Source organism: Mytilus galloprovincialis, chromosome 9 (assembly GCF_965363235.1).
Source record: "Mytilus galloprovincialis chromosome 9, xbMytGall1.hap1.1, whole genome shotgun sequence".
Lineage (NCBI taxonomy): Eukaryota > Metazoa > Mollusca > Bivalvia > Mytilida > Mytilidae > Mytilus > Mytilus galloprovincialis.
In genome coordinates, this window is record NC_134846.1 from 23,942,902 (window position 1) to 23,960,249 (window position 17,348).

Here is a 17,348-nt window from a genome sequence, read left to right on the forward strand (position 1 = left end):
GATACAGGCGGACACAAGTGGGCACAACGCAATTTCTATATTAAACTTCTAAAAATGAGGGGACACAGGCGGACACAAGTGGACACAACGTAATTTCTATATAAAACTTATAAAATATGCTGGCTACAGGTGGACACAGCTAGACACAGTGCTATTTCTATATAAAACGTCTAGAAATAAGGGGATACAGGCGGACACAAGTGGACACAACGTAATTTCTATATAAAACTTATAAAATATGCTGGCTACAGGTGGACACAGCTGGACACAACGTTATTTCTATATAAAACTTCTAAAATGAGGGGACACAGGCGGACACAAGTGGACACAACGTAATTTCTATATAAAACTTCTAGAAATGATGGGATACAGGCGGACACAAGTGGACACAACGCAATTTCTATATTAAACTTATGAAAACTGCTGGCTACAGACGGACACAGCTGGACACAACGTTATTTCTATATAAAACGTCTAGAAATAAGGGGATACAGGCGGACACAAGTGGACACAACGCAATTTCTATATAAAACTTATAAAATATGCTGGCTACAGGTGGACACAAGTGGACACAACGTTATTTCTATATAAAACTTCTAAAAATGAGGGGACACAGGCGGACACAAGTGGACACAACGCAATTTCTATATAAAACTTATAAAATATGCTGGCTACAGGTAGACACAGCTGGACACAATGCTATTTCTATATAAAACTTCTAGAAATGAGGGGATACAGGCGGACACAAGTGGACACAACGCAATTTCTATATAAAACTTATGAAAACTGCTGGCTACAGACGGACACAGCTGGACACAACGTTATTTCTATATAAAACTTCTAGAAATAAGGGGATACAGGCGGACACAAGTGGACACAACGCAATTTCTATATAAAACTTATAAAATATGCTGGCTATAGGTGGACACAACTGGACACAGTACTATTCCTATATTAAATGTCTGAATATGGGGGGCTACAGGCGGACACAACTGGACACAACGTAATTTCTATATAAAACTTATAAAATCTGCTGGCTATAGGTGGACACAGCTGGACACAACGTTATTTCTATATAAAACTTCTAGAATTGAGGGGATACAGGCGGACACAACGTAATTTCTATATAAAACTTATAAAATATGCTGGCTACAAGTGGACACAGCTGGACACAACGTTATTTCTATATAAAACTCCTAAAAATGAGGGGACACAGGAAGACACAAGTGGACACAACGTAATTTCTATATAAAACTTATAAAATATGCTGGCTACAGGTGGACACAGCTGGACACAATGCTATTTCTATATAAAACTTCTAGAAATGAGGGGATACAGGCGGACACCAGTGGACACAACGCAATTTCTATATAAAACTTATGAAAACTGCTGGCTACAGACGGACACAGCTGGACACAACGTTATTTCTATATAAAACTTCTAAAAATGAGGGGACACAGGCGGACACAAGTGGACACAACGTAATTTCTATATAAAACTTATAAAATATGCTGGCTACAGGTGGACACAGCTGGACACAATGCTATTTCTATATAAAACTTCTAGAAATGAGGGGATACAGGGGGACACAAGTGGACACAACGCAATTTCTATATAAAACTTATGAAAACTGCTGGCTACAGACGGACACAGCTGGACACAACGTTATTTCTATATAAAACTTCTAGAAATAAGGGGATACAGGCGGACACAAGTGGACACAACGCAATTTCTATATAAAACTTATAAAATATGCTGGCTATAGGTGGACACAACTGGACACAGTACTATTCCTATATTAAATGTCTGAATATGGGGGGCTACAGGCGGACACAACTGGACACAACGTAATTTCTATATAAAACTTATAAAATCTGCTGGCTACAGGTGGACACAGCTGGACACAACGTTATTTCTATATAAAACTTCTAGAATTGAGGGGATACAGGCGGACACAACGTAATTTCTATATAAAACTTATAAAATATGCTGGCTACAAGTGGACACAGCTGGACACAACGTTATTTCTATATAAAACTCCTAAAAATGAGGGGACACAGGAAGACACAAGTGGACACAACGTAATTTCTATATAAAACTTATAAAATATGCTGGCTACAGGTGGACACAGCTGGACACAATGCTATTTCTATATAAAACTTCTAGAAATGAGGGGATACAGGCGGACACCAGTAAACACAACGCAATTTCTATATAAAACTTATGAAAACTGCTGGCTACAGACGGACACAGCTGGACACAACGTTATTTCTATATAAAACTTCTAAAACTGAGGGGACATAGGCGGACACAAGTGGACACAACGTAATTTCTATATAAAACTTATAAAATATGCTGGCTACAGGTGGACACAGCTGGACACAATGCTATTTCTATATAAAACTTCTAGAAATGAGGGGATACAGGCGGACACAAGTGGACACAACGCAATTTCTATATAAAACTTATGAAAACTGCTGGCTACAGACGGACACAGCTGGACACAACGTTATTTCTATATAAAACTCCTAAAAATGAGGGGACACAGGAAGACACAAGTGGACACAACGTAATTTCTATATAAAACTTATAAAATATGCTGGCTACAGGTGGACACAGCTGGACACAATGCTATTTCTATATAAAACTTCTAGAAATGAGGGGATACAGGCGGACACAAGTGGACACAACGTTATTTCTATATAAAACTTCTAAAAATGAGGGGACACAGGCGGACACAAGTGGACACAACGTAATTTCTATATAAAACTTATAAAATATGCTGGCTACAGGTGGACACAGCTGGACACAATGCTATTTCTATATAAAACTTCTAGAAATGAGGGGATACAGGCGGACACAAGTGGACACAACGCAATTTCTATATAAAACTTATGAAAACTGCTGGCTACAGACGGACACAGCTGGACACAACGTTATTTCTATATAAAACTTCTAGAAATAAGGGTATACAGGCGGACACAAGTGGACACAACGCAATTTCTATATAAAACTTATAAAATATGCTGGCTATAGGTGGACACAACTGGACACAGTACTATTCCTATATTAAATGTCTGAATATGGGGGGCTACAGGCGGACACAACTGGACACAACGTAATTTCTATATAAAACTTATAAAATCTGCTGGCTACAGGTGGACACAGCTGGACACAACGTTATTTCTATATAAAACTTCTAGAATTGAGGGGATACAGGCGGACACAACGCAATTTCTATATAAAACTTATAAAATCTGCTGGCTACAAGTGGACACAGCTGGACACAACGTTATTTTTGTATAAAACTTATAAAATCAGGCAATCCCTCCACCATTGAATATTAAATTCATGTATTTGGCAGGAAACGTGCGATTTTCACGAAATGTTTAAAGGGGGATGGGGAAATGAAATGGCACATCCTGCATTTTTCATCAAAGTGAAGATCACAGCCTGTTTATCTCAAATCAATTTTGGCCCCCTCCCGGTTTCCGTTTCACCCATAAAAATTAAATCTCATCTTACTTACCACTAAAATATTTCTTTAATATATTACTTTTTAACGATGTTGCATTTTAAAAAAAGTCTCAAACCTGTTAACACACATCTTATGCTTGAAATGGTTCTTTTGTTTTTATCAAATTATTAGATTCCTGATTTTTTTTCTAGAAAAAAAAACTCCGTTAGAGGGAAATGAAAAAAAATGTGTTTATACTATAACTTACATTTACTAATTTGAGGTCATTTAAGTTTCTCAAATGTTTAGTCTTGCAAAATGTAATACTTCCTTTAAACGTCGTACAAGTCGGATACAAAACAAAAGTAACAAAAAAACAGGCCGGAAACAACCTGCCGTATAGTTTTTCTGCACTTGTAGTCAGGTCAAGGTCCTCGGCTACCGCCTCGGACCTTGACCTGACTACTCGTGCAGAAAAACTATCCGGCAACGGTTGTTACCGGCCTGTTTCTTTGTTACCTTTGTATTGTATTTAATATTTGCATATAGCAGTAGGCTTTGTAAAATTACATAATTTCAAATCTTTTGTAAATAGAAAGTTATTTAATATTTTATCGACACGCGCCTCAATCTGTTGATTGTCACCTGTGTCATTGATAAGAAATTCACCTTCGCTCAACCAGAGACATATATATATATATGTCGTGTACAAGTTGCGATTTTGTACAGGTTATAACATGTACAAAAATATTGTACATGTTATAACTTGTATAATGCAAAAATACAAGTTACAACATGTACAAAAGTACCTCATACATGTTATAACCTGTACAAAATATTGCTTAGAAATGGTTTTAACTTGTACAAAATCGAAAAATAAGGATATTTTTCTATTATCGAAGTGGGGCGTCCGTTTGGCTGTGCGGGATGTATCAAGTTCGCAGTCACGTCCGGTCAGAAGGGGACGTTAAATCCGATGCCTCGTGTAAAGAGAGTGCCACGCTCTTTGCACGTTAAGAACCCTTGCAACAACTCTTCGAGGGGTCCGTAGGTGGCCTGTTGCAAGGCAAAATTTCTGTCTGTATCCAATATACCCTCATTTTCCAGTGGCAGTCCAAATTTCCCAGACCAACTTCCTCTATTATAACAACCTACCTATTGTATTTATTGTTAACTTGTTCTCGTCCTGAATATGCATGAAATATTTGCCACTGGACGTTAAGCAACCAACAATCAATCAATCAATCAATCTATTATCGCAACAGATGATATAGACCTCAATAATAGTTATCAAAGGTATCAGGATTATAATTTAGTACGCCAGACGCGCGTTTCATCTACATTAGACTCATCAGTGACGCTCATATCAAAATATTTATAAAGCCAAACAAGTACAAAGTTGAAGAGCATTGAGGATCCAAAATTTCAAAAAGTTGTGCCAAATACGGCTAAGGTAATCTATGCCTGGGATAAGAAAATCCTTAGTTTTTCGAAAATAACATTTTCAATAACATTTTCATAACTTTTGTATTATTCCTTCATGTTATAATTAGTGTGTTTTGTCCTTTTTTTATACAGTTAATGTTCATGCAGGGGTCGGTATTACGAAGCTTTCCTAAGACCTGTCATAAGATATATCTTAGGACACTTATATAGGTCATGATGAAGGCCAAAAATGTTGAAAAGTAGATCCAAAGATATTGATAATGAAGCGTGGTCCAATGAAAACTATTTCAGCTCTCTCTTGCTTTTACAGAGTAAGCATATAAGACATTGTTTTAGTCTTTGCATGCTATAAAAACGAGAGGGAGGAGTATTTCCCAAAATAATTAGGATTTGTTCTTAAATTTTTTGGAAGAATTTAGTTACTAGTATCTTATGTAATTGTCATTAAGGAATGCAAGCTTTTAGTAAATAGTTTCACACTTATTTAAGCCATGATGGACTGCATAAAACATACAATAACATGCCGCTGAAACACATTTTGCCAACATAAGTCATGAAACATATATTTCTGAAACTTTGTGATCATTGTCCTCTACAGAAAAAGAAACGTTCTGGTTTATTTATTGTTGTTCTTTATGCATTGGTGAATTTAAATGTATATTTTACTTCATTAAGATTTATTTTAAATTTTGTACAAGTTAAAACCATTTTTAAGCAATATTTTGTACAGGTTATAACATGTATGAGGCACTTTTGTACATGTTATAACTTGTATTTTTGCATTATACAAATTATAACATGTACAATATTTTTGTACATGTTATAACCTGTACAAAATCGCAACTTTGTACACGACATATACATATGTGTATATATGTCTTATATACATATGTGTATATGTTACAATGAATTTGTATAATCAGGGATTATGTAGAATCCCTGATTTTTCAGGGAATATGTAGAATCACTTAAATCATTAGTAATTATATATAATCCCTGAAAATGACCAGTGATTTTACATAATCACTGAACATTTTAATAATTATTCTACAAATTCCCTAACATTTTTTTCAGGGATTATGAATAATTTAAGGATCCTTTGTTTGATAAAAAGAATAATACATATAGACTAATCATCTTTTTTTTACTTTCATAGTTTAGTTTAAACATATTTTATTTGCTGAATTAAAGCAAAATGGATTAGACATAAGTAAATCATACTTTCATATTCCTTGTAGATGAAATAATTTTGCTTTTAAACACAGAGGATGATCTGAAAGATACAACCAACTGAAGGTTTAGAGATAAAGTTGAAGACTTTCAAAATTAATATTGTCAAGATTCACTTTAAAGCGATAACTTTACATGTATTTTTTGTTTATTAAAAGCCAGAGTCCAATGGATATTCATGTTCTATTTGTAATTAAACAGAGCATGTTATTTGTGGTACATAGAAAACAAATGGTGAAGACGATTATGGAACATCTGTTGTTTTTTTTTTTTTTTTTGTTCAAATGAACAAGATATTTAAACAGAGAGAACTTACGCATCTAAATGTATAGAAAAACTAAGGATTGACAATTAGAACAAAAGTTTAGAGGAAACTGGCATTTGGTGTAATATTCTCTTAGAATGATTTCACAGGGTAAAAAAGGAAAGGGGATACCAAAAAACTTAATGATAATTGTTCACCAAAAGTCTGAAAAAAGGATATCGCCTGGCCAAAAAACATGGTTTCTTGCTCGAACCAGTTCGGTGTTGCTAATTCCCTTTTTGGGGGGTACCTACAGATATTTTTTACTGAACACTTTATTTCTCTTAAGCGGGTCATAAAATCTGATTCGATATGTGAATGAAAATGGTTTCTAAAATGTGGATATTGTGGTAATAACAGATGTGAGGCATTTATTTTGATATATTGTTTTTAACATTTTAATATATTGTGCTTAACATTTAAAAAAAAAATAGGGTTATCATTTTGATATGTTGTGCTTAACATTTTACAGTTTATGTTTATACAGTGTAATGCTGTTTTATTTTGATCATTTATAGCATAAATTATTTGACTTTTATTTATTTTCTTTATAAATTAAAACTATTTCTTCATTTCAGTTATTATGTATAATTATCCCTGACTTTTTTTCTAGTGATTATACATAATCCCTGAAAATTTTAGTGATTATATATAATCCCTAAACTGGCCAGTGATTCTACATAATCCCTGAAAATTTCAGGGATTTTACATAATCACTGATTATACAAATTCACTGTAACATATATATGTCTCTGGCTCAACCTTGACCCGGCTATAATCGAAACCTTACAATTCACTTGTATACTGATTAAACATGTATATGGTATTTTAAAATGTTCTGTTTTTGTTGTTACTATATATCGTGTTTATTTTGTATTTCTGTCTCTGTTATATTCTTTACTTCTATAGTAATAGCGTATTATCTACTCTTATTTTTTGATATTTTTATCCTTTTAATTTCGTTTTCTTGTTTGTAAAGTTAATTTTTTGCTGATCTCTGGTAAAGTATGGAATCAGGGTCGTGTTCGGAACGAAGTTTCATGTTTCCATCTGATGATCTGCATATGACTGTGACATATAGACGGCGGCATATTATTTCCACGTGAAAAGACATGTTCAGCAACAAATTCGTATTTACTGACCATTGCAATTTATTATATTTATAACATTAATTTTATAACTATACAAAATACACATAAGAATAACAATAAATTTATATGATTTGTTAGGAATACAACTACAATATAACGGATTAAAACCTTGCTTTCTAACCAATCCATTCATGTAACGGACCGGCAACTTTCTTTATTTAATACGAAAATCTACAGTGCCGTTATACACATGCATGATCGAAAAGATATTATATTCCTGCATCACGTGATTTTTACCATGTGGAGCTTACATTTGAATAAATACCGAATATGGAAAGTGAAACTACAATTCAAAACATAAAGTCGGAAGGCACAAATAAGAAAAAGAAAGTTTTTTTTGGCAAAAGGTGCAGGTAAATTCTTTCCGTGTTCAAAATATACATGAAATATTTGCCACTGCCCCTTTTCTAATCTATGAATTCTAACCCTGAGTTTCTATATGTTACTCCATGCCAAGAAATCCTCGCTAAAAATTCCGGTCGACCCCCTACGGTAGTCATTAGTAGCTAAAGATTTGATTTCATTGAAGGAATTAATTTATGACCTTCATGTACGTGTCGCTTAGAACACAGCCATATACCAAATGGTCAATATTAATCATCCATGTAATTTGCTCTATGGGGTGTTTGCAGAATTTCAACGGAGGCAATTTCTTGGCATGGTTAACTTCTATAACACATTGTGAATATTTTGGTTTCTTAAATCACTAAAGTATATGCCTATTACATTATAAAAGAAAATGTTATTCATCGTCAATTGTTGAAATAAGGATGAATTGTTAAAAAAAAAGCATTGACATCAATTATAAAGCTATCTTTCATAGAAGACAGTTATGATAAGAACTTTGAACAAAAAAAAAAAACTTTTAAAATTGGTAGACGGCAGATTAATCAGAAAGAAAATGTCATTAGTATTAAATGTAATCCCTATTGAGGACGAGTTTCATTATGTTTTTGCATATTCGGCAAAACTAGACAAACGCTGTTAGAACATTAGTGGATCCCTTAGGATACCACGTTTTGTAATGGATTCGGTTGATAATTTAACGTTTGCAAATGAAATAAAATGAATAGAAATTTTTCCGACTTGTATGTGTTTATTACCTTCACAGTGACACCTAATTTTTAAAGATCAGACGACCTAATCAACACGGTTATCGGTATTGAATATGATCATCGGTCGTGCATGGCTAATCCCAAATAACGGTTCGTGCCGATAAAATTGATTTAAAAAAAAACAACAAACTATAAGCATTCCTTTACGTTCACTCTATCCTGAGTGGACTTTTTTTTATGTCATGACGTACTCCAAAATGTTGCTTCATTTTGTTGATTTAGAAAAATGAACACAAAAATCCATATAGAAATTGGTAGATGGGGAAATATTCAGAGAGAAAATCGTATTTGTACTTTGTGTAAATTCTGTAATATTGGCGACGAGTTCCATTTTAAAATGTTCGGCAATAGACAAAAGTAGACGAATGCTTCTAACGCATCATTTTGTAAACAGACCACATAACTGAAAAATATCAGTATCTAATGTGTGAAAATATTTACGTTAAGATGTAATGAAAAAAAACCAATCTTATATGCATAATTCAAATGAACATAATTAATTAGAATAATTATTTACGGAAAAAATAAGTTATTAAATTATGTCGCATAAAAAAAACGGTTGAAAATTATGTAAACAATTTACGTCGCATTAAAAATATTTAACAAAAAATGTAGTGAAAAAATGGCCGAATCCGTTTGAGAAATTCATGATGTGCATAAATTTTAAATCATCTTTCAAATTATCGAAACTGTTATATATGTTGTGAACATTATGAGTAAAGTTCAAATCTTAAAAGTCATTATATAGACAACTGTTCAATAAAAAAATGTCAGAGCAATGAGTACATAAACGATCTTTAACAGGCTTGGTGTATCTTCCAGTCTCAATAACTAACGGGAGCAAGCCTGCACGAAAAAGGACTGTATCACGCCGGTTCGATCGTGGAATAATTTTTGAAATAAACGGTTCAACGGAGCAGTTGCATTGGTATTGCCTGTATGTTATAACTTTCCATTGTCTTTTCCGCGATCGTTAAAGAGTTCTCTCTGCCATTCTGTGTTATTTATGATGTTAACTTGTTCAATGACTTTTTTCAAGGCTACTTTTGTACTCATTGTCAGTCACATCACAAACAAAGTAACAATGTTCCTAATTTCCAACAGGTTGACTGTATTGTTCACCTCCTTATTTCAACCTTTCCGTCGACGTGATATCCGACTCCAAATACCAGTCAACAAAAGAAACGATACACGACTTTTTTTTTAAATTAAAGATGAAGTCTTCCGTTTATAAGACTAATATTCAAATAGTTTTTTGCTCTCATGACGTCATTTGGCGAAATTTAAACCTTAAAGGAGATACCACCGGATAAAAAAAAGTATAAAAAAACAGTCCCAATGGTTCGGCTTGCTGATTTTGCTAGTTTCTTGGTAATTTTTCCAAATGTATTTAGTGTTCGTCAAGCCAAATATAAGGGTATTTATAAGACTACGTTATTGTTAAATCATTATTACTACTTGTAAAATTAAAGTCTCAAATATCAAACGATGGTGTTCTAAAGAGAACTACTTTCATCCTTTCTGGGTTTATGAAAAACTTTCAAGATGAGCACAAGTCTGTCAGGACATTAAGCATGCGTTGTAAACTCTGTTCGTCCGGCGCGTATTTAAACTTTTGATATTAAATAAAGAATATCACAGTAACATAATAACATTTATGTAAAATACAAATATGCACACAAAAAAAAATGAAAAAAATAATACTGAAGGGGAATACATATGGTTTGCAAATCATAATTTTATCAAAAAAACTTTTTTCTTCTAAGAAAAAATCTATTCAATGGAGGAGCTTAAAACATGTGTATGTATTTGCAAGTTTATAAGAGCAATAAATCTAATCTATGTATTCATTCTGTCAAAGTCATCATTAAGTTCAAGTGATTTTAAAAAAAAATTCGTATCGGATGTCTGTGTATAAAGCTATTTAAGTTAAGATTTTCCTTAAGTTAAGGAAACTCCGCCCTTTTTATCTCAGTGGTATGCATAAAAAGTCCTAAACTAACTAAAGTATTTCCTTAGTAAAATCTTAAGTGTTTTAAGTCACGACACAACACTTAATTGGAATGCATAAACCCCCTTTACTAAGAAAACGCCTAAGATTTCACTTAACTCTTAGGTACCGATAGAGCTACCTCAAGTTTTCAAAAATAGTTTAAAATCAGGTGAAAGTATGCGGTTTTAATATAGGTAATAAAATACTAACAATTCGTTTGTATATTGCTAAATATTAACGATCATCGTAATTTTCATCAAATCACGTATAATAGAAAAAAAAGAGATAGCATAGGCATGATAGGGTGGTTATGTACTTTATTATACAAATAATGTTATATTCCCCAATCTCGTTGTTGTGTATACTGAACAACGCATGGAATTCATGCTACTATTTTCTTTTGTTTACCGTCTGTATGAGAATGTTTGCACAAATAACTTTGAATTTCAATTGTAACCGTAAGTATACTCAGTTTCATGTATAGAGATGCGAGTTTTTCTGTGACATGTGCTTTTGACCATCCACAAGAACTTGCGGTCATCCGATGTTCAGTACTTCAGTACTTTGATTATATTGTTTTTATAGATAGAAATGAATATTGTATCGAATTTTTATGAGAAAAAAAATTGTTCATTTTTTTAAATTACTAAGATAACCTCCACATTGCACCATACATTGCAAAGGCGGGAAAATTGTTAAAGCAAATTATCGATATCTCTTGTTCTTCAGAAAATAACGTTTACGAATAATGTAGATTCTGCAAACAAAAAGGTTAACAAAAGAAGCAATTGTTTAAGTGATTCGGACTTTCTATAAAATTTTATATATTGCAAAAAACTATGCAAGCCGAGTCACGATTTTCAAATTCTTCGAAAAAGAGGTCGGTGACCCATTTTTGTGAGGGCTTATTTTGAAGCATTTGAGTCTTTTGTACACGAAACGCGCGTCTGGCGTATATTCAAAATTTAGTCCTGGTATCTATGATGAGTTTATTTACATAGGCCAAAGTGTAAATACAATTTAAAGGAGATATTGTTGGTATATCTGAATAGAAGGATTTGTCTTGAAGGTTATTTACGCGCTCGATTTTCCATTTATGCCAGTTCCTCGCAACTTCGTTTATGAAATTAGATTGATTATGCTAGTAGTTCATTTATCTGGTAACTTTCCCAGTTCGAAACAATCGTTACAGATTATATAAAAAAGTTCAATGGCTGCTGTGTTTTTAATTACTACTGCTGGTATCTCATCAAATCCAGAAGCTTTTCGTAGTTTCGCGAATTCGACTGCACTATACTGATCTCTTTTCGTGTGGTGGGTTCATTCAGCGTCGAAATGTCACGTTGATTGTAATCGATGTCCGGCACTATTATTTAAGCTGGCATTTGGTTAAATTCTATGATTGGACTTTTTCTTAGTAAATTATACAGGAAAAAAATCGTTAAAAGTAGTATTTTATCCTGAAACTTGCATATGAAGAACTAGGGAGGTGTTTGAGAAAATAGGCCACGAGAAACGTCTACTATTGCTTGCAGGAAACAGATTATTGTTCGGTTCCTTCCGTGTAATATATTATTTGGTACTAACAACTCTAAAAAAAAATTGTTATTTTGATACTTGAACTTGCCGGGATCGTTTTTCTCCGCTCGAAACCGCCACCCCGTGTCAAGCATAGCCGACATCCAGCATGTGGCGTTCTACACGGTGTAATTGTACTAAGGTAGAAAATTAATGAAAAGTGATATTGTAATATGTATTTGAAATTCAATTTGTTTTAGATTCGTTTAGTATATTTTTCAAATTATATAAACGTAATTTCAAGGAGTATGGAGTATGTTTTGAAAGGTGACAAAAAAGGGGAAGTAATTCAAATTGTTGTAAACAATTTTCGTACATAAACTAGGCCGTTATATTATTTTTCTCGTTTGTATTGTTTTGAATTGTCATTTCGGGGCCTTTTTTAGCTGACTATGCGGTATAGGCTGTACTCATCGTTATAGACCGTACGGTAACCTAATTTTTATGTCATTTTATCTCTTGTGGAGAATTGTATCAATGGCAATCCGCATACCGCATATTCTTTTTATATTTGAAATACACAAATTATTTACGACCTAAAGCTAAGGTAATTAGTGTGTTTGACACCAAAGCTGTCAAGTGAAGTCATACAATTATGTGTCAGCTAATTTGACAGTACACACAACTAGTTGAATTTCCCTTCCTGTCCATGGAAGCTAGAATTACGAAATTGCCGCCGTATTTCAAAGGAAAATCACTTAATGAAATCAGTCTGATGGATTAGGAATCATAATGAAAACGGACCATTTTCGGATTTCCTGGGTTATTTAACGACCTAGCGGATATCCCGGGTGACCCCTCAGAATTATGAAACTCTCAGTTCACACCCATAGGATACAGGTCAGTTGAAAGATATGCAACAGCCGCTGACAATTTCATAATTAAAGCGGAAAGAAAGGAGAAAATAAAAAAAATATTTTTAGTAGTTTTAAATAGTATTATACTAAAATATTTTATATCATATACGCCTAAATATCTGATAATTATCTAGGAATATAATATATATTCTTACTTTGGATTAGTTGCATTGCCATGCGATTTTATTATCAAAAGACCAATTAAAAATTAAAGTTACCTGTACCCTGGATTAATAGATTGTATGTGCGCCTGCGCATTGCGTATTTTAAGTTGAGTAAAAGTTGCAAGAATTTGGTCAACGCAAGTTAATTTGTCCTTTTACATACTTCATATGAGGGTATAATATTATATTGACGATTTATTCACTCTATATCTTGAATATTGCACACCTTTTAATATCCAGGAATGATTTGAATATTAAATATAAGTATAGTCATTGGTGTTCTATATGTGTCCGGTGCTTAAACACAATGAAAAAAGAAATTTGCGGTATAATTCATACTTAAGAAAATTGAATCTGATTGAATTTTCTTTTGTCATTTGTCATGTGGTCATTTATATTAAATCAAGCATTTAAACTGAATTACTATATTCAATGTTTGTAATTTAACGTTGTGTCCATGTGTCCGGACACAAAATGCATGTCAACTATATTTTGCACCGAAACCTTGCCACTAATGCATTACAAACTGCATCCACTCAATTAAAAACAATTCCTTTTCTATATTCACAAAATGCGTTTATTCTAATAACTATTTGCCATCTTAAGAGGTTAATTTGATAGTAACTGATGTTCTGTCTGAGAAAGGTCAATTCAATCAGACGAGTAATACACCAAGTAGTTTCGAAAGTCATCATGTGTCCATCGAAAAATATAAAGAATAAAGAATTATTATTAGTAAGTATCATCTATTCGAATAATTGTTTTTATTTCCCTCCATTCTGTTTTTTGCAGTGGAAGAACCTTTTTATATTGACGGTACAGATGAAGCTGAAGAAGGTAAATTTATTGGAAAGGATGGAAAGGAAATAACGTATTTGGACTGGGATTCTATTTCTCAAATAGATATGTCACATGAAGCACAAGATGTCTTATGCTTAAATCCAACTGAAGATTTTAAATACGAGGATGTAGATGGTACCACGACCTTCCGTTATATTTGTGAGGTTGTTTCAAAATGATTTCTTACATTACTTATAAATTGTGCGATCATTGTGCAAGTTTTCTATATAACTGTTTATTAAAAAAAACAAGAATCATCATAAAACAGTGGAATATTCCACGAAAACAAAATTGTTTCTGTATTGAAAAAGTATTATGAGATGATATGTATTGTATAGTATACAGAATAAAGAACTACAGTGTGTTTTTTCCATTGTTAATCAATATCAGTCAGGATCCTACTTCGTCAAAATTATCTCCCCATTATGCCAGTTCATTTTCACAATCGTAAAAATGGAAGCCATTGTAGCGTAACGCGCTACCAATTTTGCTCTTGGAAACCGATAAATTTATCCACATTGCACCAATACGATCCTTATATGTCAGTTATATTTTAAAAGACAAATGTATCAACTAGCTAATGAGCATCAGTTAATGATCTTGTCTGTATTGATTCAACTTAAAACTATTGTCTGATCGGTTGTTAGGTGGAATTTTCGAAAAATCATAAACATTTAAAAAAAATCTAATTAAATATTTCGTGGAAGGGCAGACTAGATTTTTTTAGTGGTTGAAGACTATAAACCCTAGTTATCACACACAAAAAATTAGAATTTTTCGAAGATATGCATTTTCATCATCCAACTTGTAAGACTGTCGTCAAGTACTTTCAGTAAAAAAATAGCTATTCGAACACACCTTCCCTGTTTGTGTGACTCATTAGATAGGTATTTCACTTGACCCATATATTTCATCTTTTAGTACTGTTATTTTTTTGTGTTATAAAGTCAACCTGTAGCTTTAATTTATAAAAATGATAGAATCTGAAGCGAGACGATGTATGAAATATTCTTACTTTGAACGATATCAAGACAAAATACTCAACTCAAACACGCCCTAACATAAAAAGGTGCACTCGATTTTCTCTTTTCGATACAATTGTTACCTATTTTTTGGAATTTTTTCTTCAGTCACATAATGGAAGGGCAGACACGAAAATTACTGAACTAATAGATTGATATCTTTTCCGTCCGTGGTAATTTTTTCAAAAAAATCGGAGGTTATGCATTTTTGTCATCCAACTTGAAAGATACCCATGTCGTCGACTTGATGCTTAACTATGTACTAGATAAATTGAAAACTTATGCAAATGGTGTTTTTGAAATAAAACACCTCGTAATTGAGAAGAAAATTGCAGTTTTGTTTGTTTCTATTAACTTTTTAAAAATTAGTCACTATAGTAAACAATACAGTAAACATTTATCGCCTTCTCTAATAGAGAGCTTCGATTCTTTTGTTCTATTTCAACCTGGTTTCCGACTGATATTGACCAAATTGGATTAACAGTCATTTTATATCTACAATATGTTTTGAGGGAAATCATGATGCAGATGAAAATATTTTGAATTGGAGATAAGACTAGCATTTAAATTATTACCTCCATAGAACATTTTTAATGTTTATGGTATGAAATAAAACAGATATCAAACGTGATTCAGTCAGTTTACCGTATATACTCCAAAAATCTGACATAATAGGAGTCTAACATCAAACTTTTAAATTGGTACCAAACTTTTCCAGCTGACTACAATCAAGATCCTTTTAATATTATGGTAACATTATTTGCTTATGTGATGCTTGTAGATAGACACAAGGAATATATTCTTTGACAACATATTTGATAAGTTAAAGGAGGTTTTTTTTATGAAAAACCAATTGTCCAAAAATTTCCAAATGTTTAAAGTAAATGTCAAGAAATAAGTAATTGCTTAAAAGTATACAGGATTGCATTGTTGCATAAACCATTATGACTAACTTATGTTCAGAACAACGTTCTTTTTGAGTTGATCAAGTCACAAATTATATATAATTTAAGTTATGCAAAATACGGGAATGTAATATGGTTGCCAATGAGACAACTATCAACCTGAGTCTAAATGGAGTGGACTGACTTGAGCAAATATAGGTCACAGTACAGACTTACAAAATAAATGAGCCAAAACCCATACCGTATAGGCAGCAATAAATATTCCTGACATATTAATGCGAAACAATTCAAACAATAAAAACCAACAATTTGATTTATTCCTCGTGTTTATTATAACTGTCATTGTAGGGCGTAGCTGTCGTGAGGCGCATATTTTTTTTCACAAATATTTTCTTTACAACAGAACCACTAGTTTATTACCAGCCATAAACAACATCGATCCATAACAACAGCATCACATGTGATTCATTGTTCAATAACAACATCATCACCTGTTATTCATCGGTCAATACCGACAGCATCACCGGTTTTTCATCGGTCAATAACAACAGCATCACCTGTTATTTATCGGTCAATAACAACAGCACCTATTTTTCACCAGCCATTTACTACGGCAACACCAACACTACACCATCCAACTACAACACAGTTTGCTCCTATAGTACATCCTCATAATGTTCGATAAACATTAAAGCAGGAAATTATCAAACAATGGCCATCATCATGCAAATGTTTAATACCAACCACAGGAAATTCGAATCTAATATTTATATAGTCAACAAAATAGTCATCAACAAGCAAATCATGCCGTAATTAACAAAAATCAACAATTGCTTAGTCAGCAACCACACACAATAAACAAACCTTAGTACAAGATGCCAATTGTTTATGTGGCTTCATCAATGAAGATGCTAAACATTATTTATTATTATGTAACATTTTTTCATCACAAAGGCTTTTAATGATTAATGAAATCAATGTTTTTGCTGTCAAATTGTCAATATTAGACTTGTGTCTAATCCATTTGTCATGTTTTGGACAATAAAATATGTTTAAACTAACCTTTTCGACAAAGGCAACTTATACTGAGCAATCAGAAACATGAGCAGAATCATAAGACCTATAATAGAAACATGCCATTAGTACACGATATTGTTGGCCAGTCTTCAATATTAGAAAAAAAGCAAATTTGTATACAATTTCGCTACATGTGCCACTAGTGTTCTTAAAGATGAAAACAGCGAGTTGGATAAAGACAATATCACTACAGAAAAATCTGATTAACA

General features: G+C 32.8%; 1 long non-coding RNA gene across 1 annotated transcript in view; it reads left to right on the forward strand.

Annotated features, from left to right (window-relative positions):
* Positions 1-14,499, forward strand: part of LOC143046713 (uncharacterized) — a 71,712-nt gene extending 57,213 nt beyond the window's left edge. The window contains exon 4 of the long non-coding RNA XR_012969243.1: positions 14,088-14,499. This is a non-coding gene — a long non-coding RNA (uncharacterized LOC143046713). The remainder of the gene's footprint in view (positions 1-14,087) is intronic.
* Positions 14,500-17,348: the final 2,849 nt, after the last annotated feature.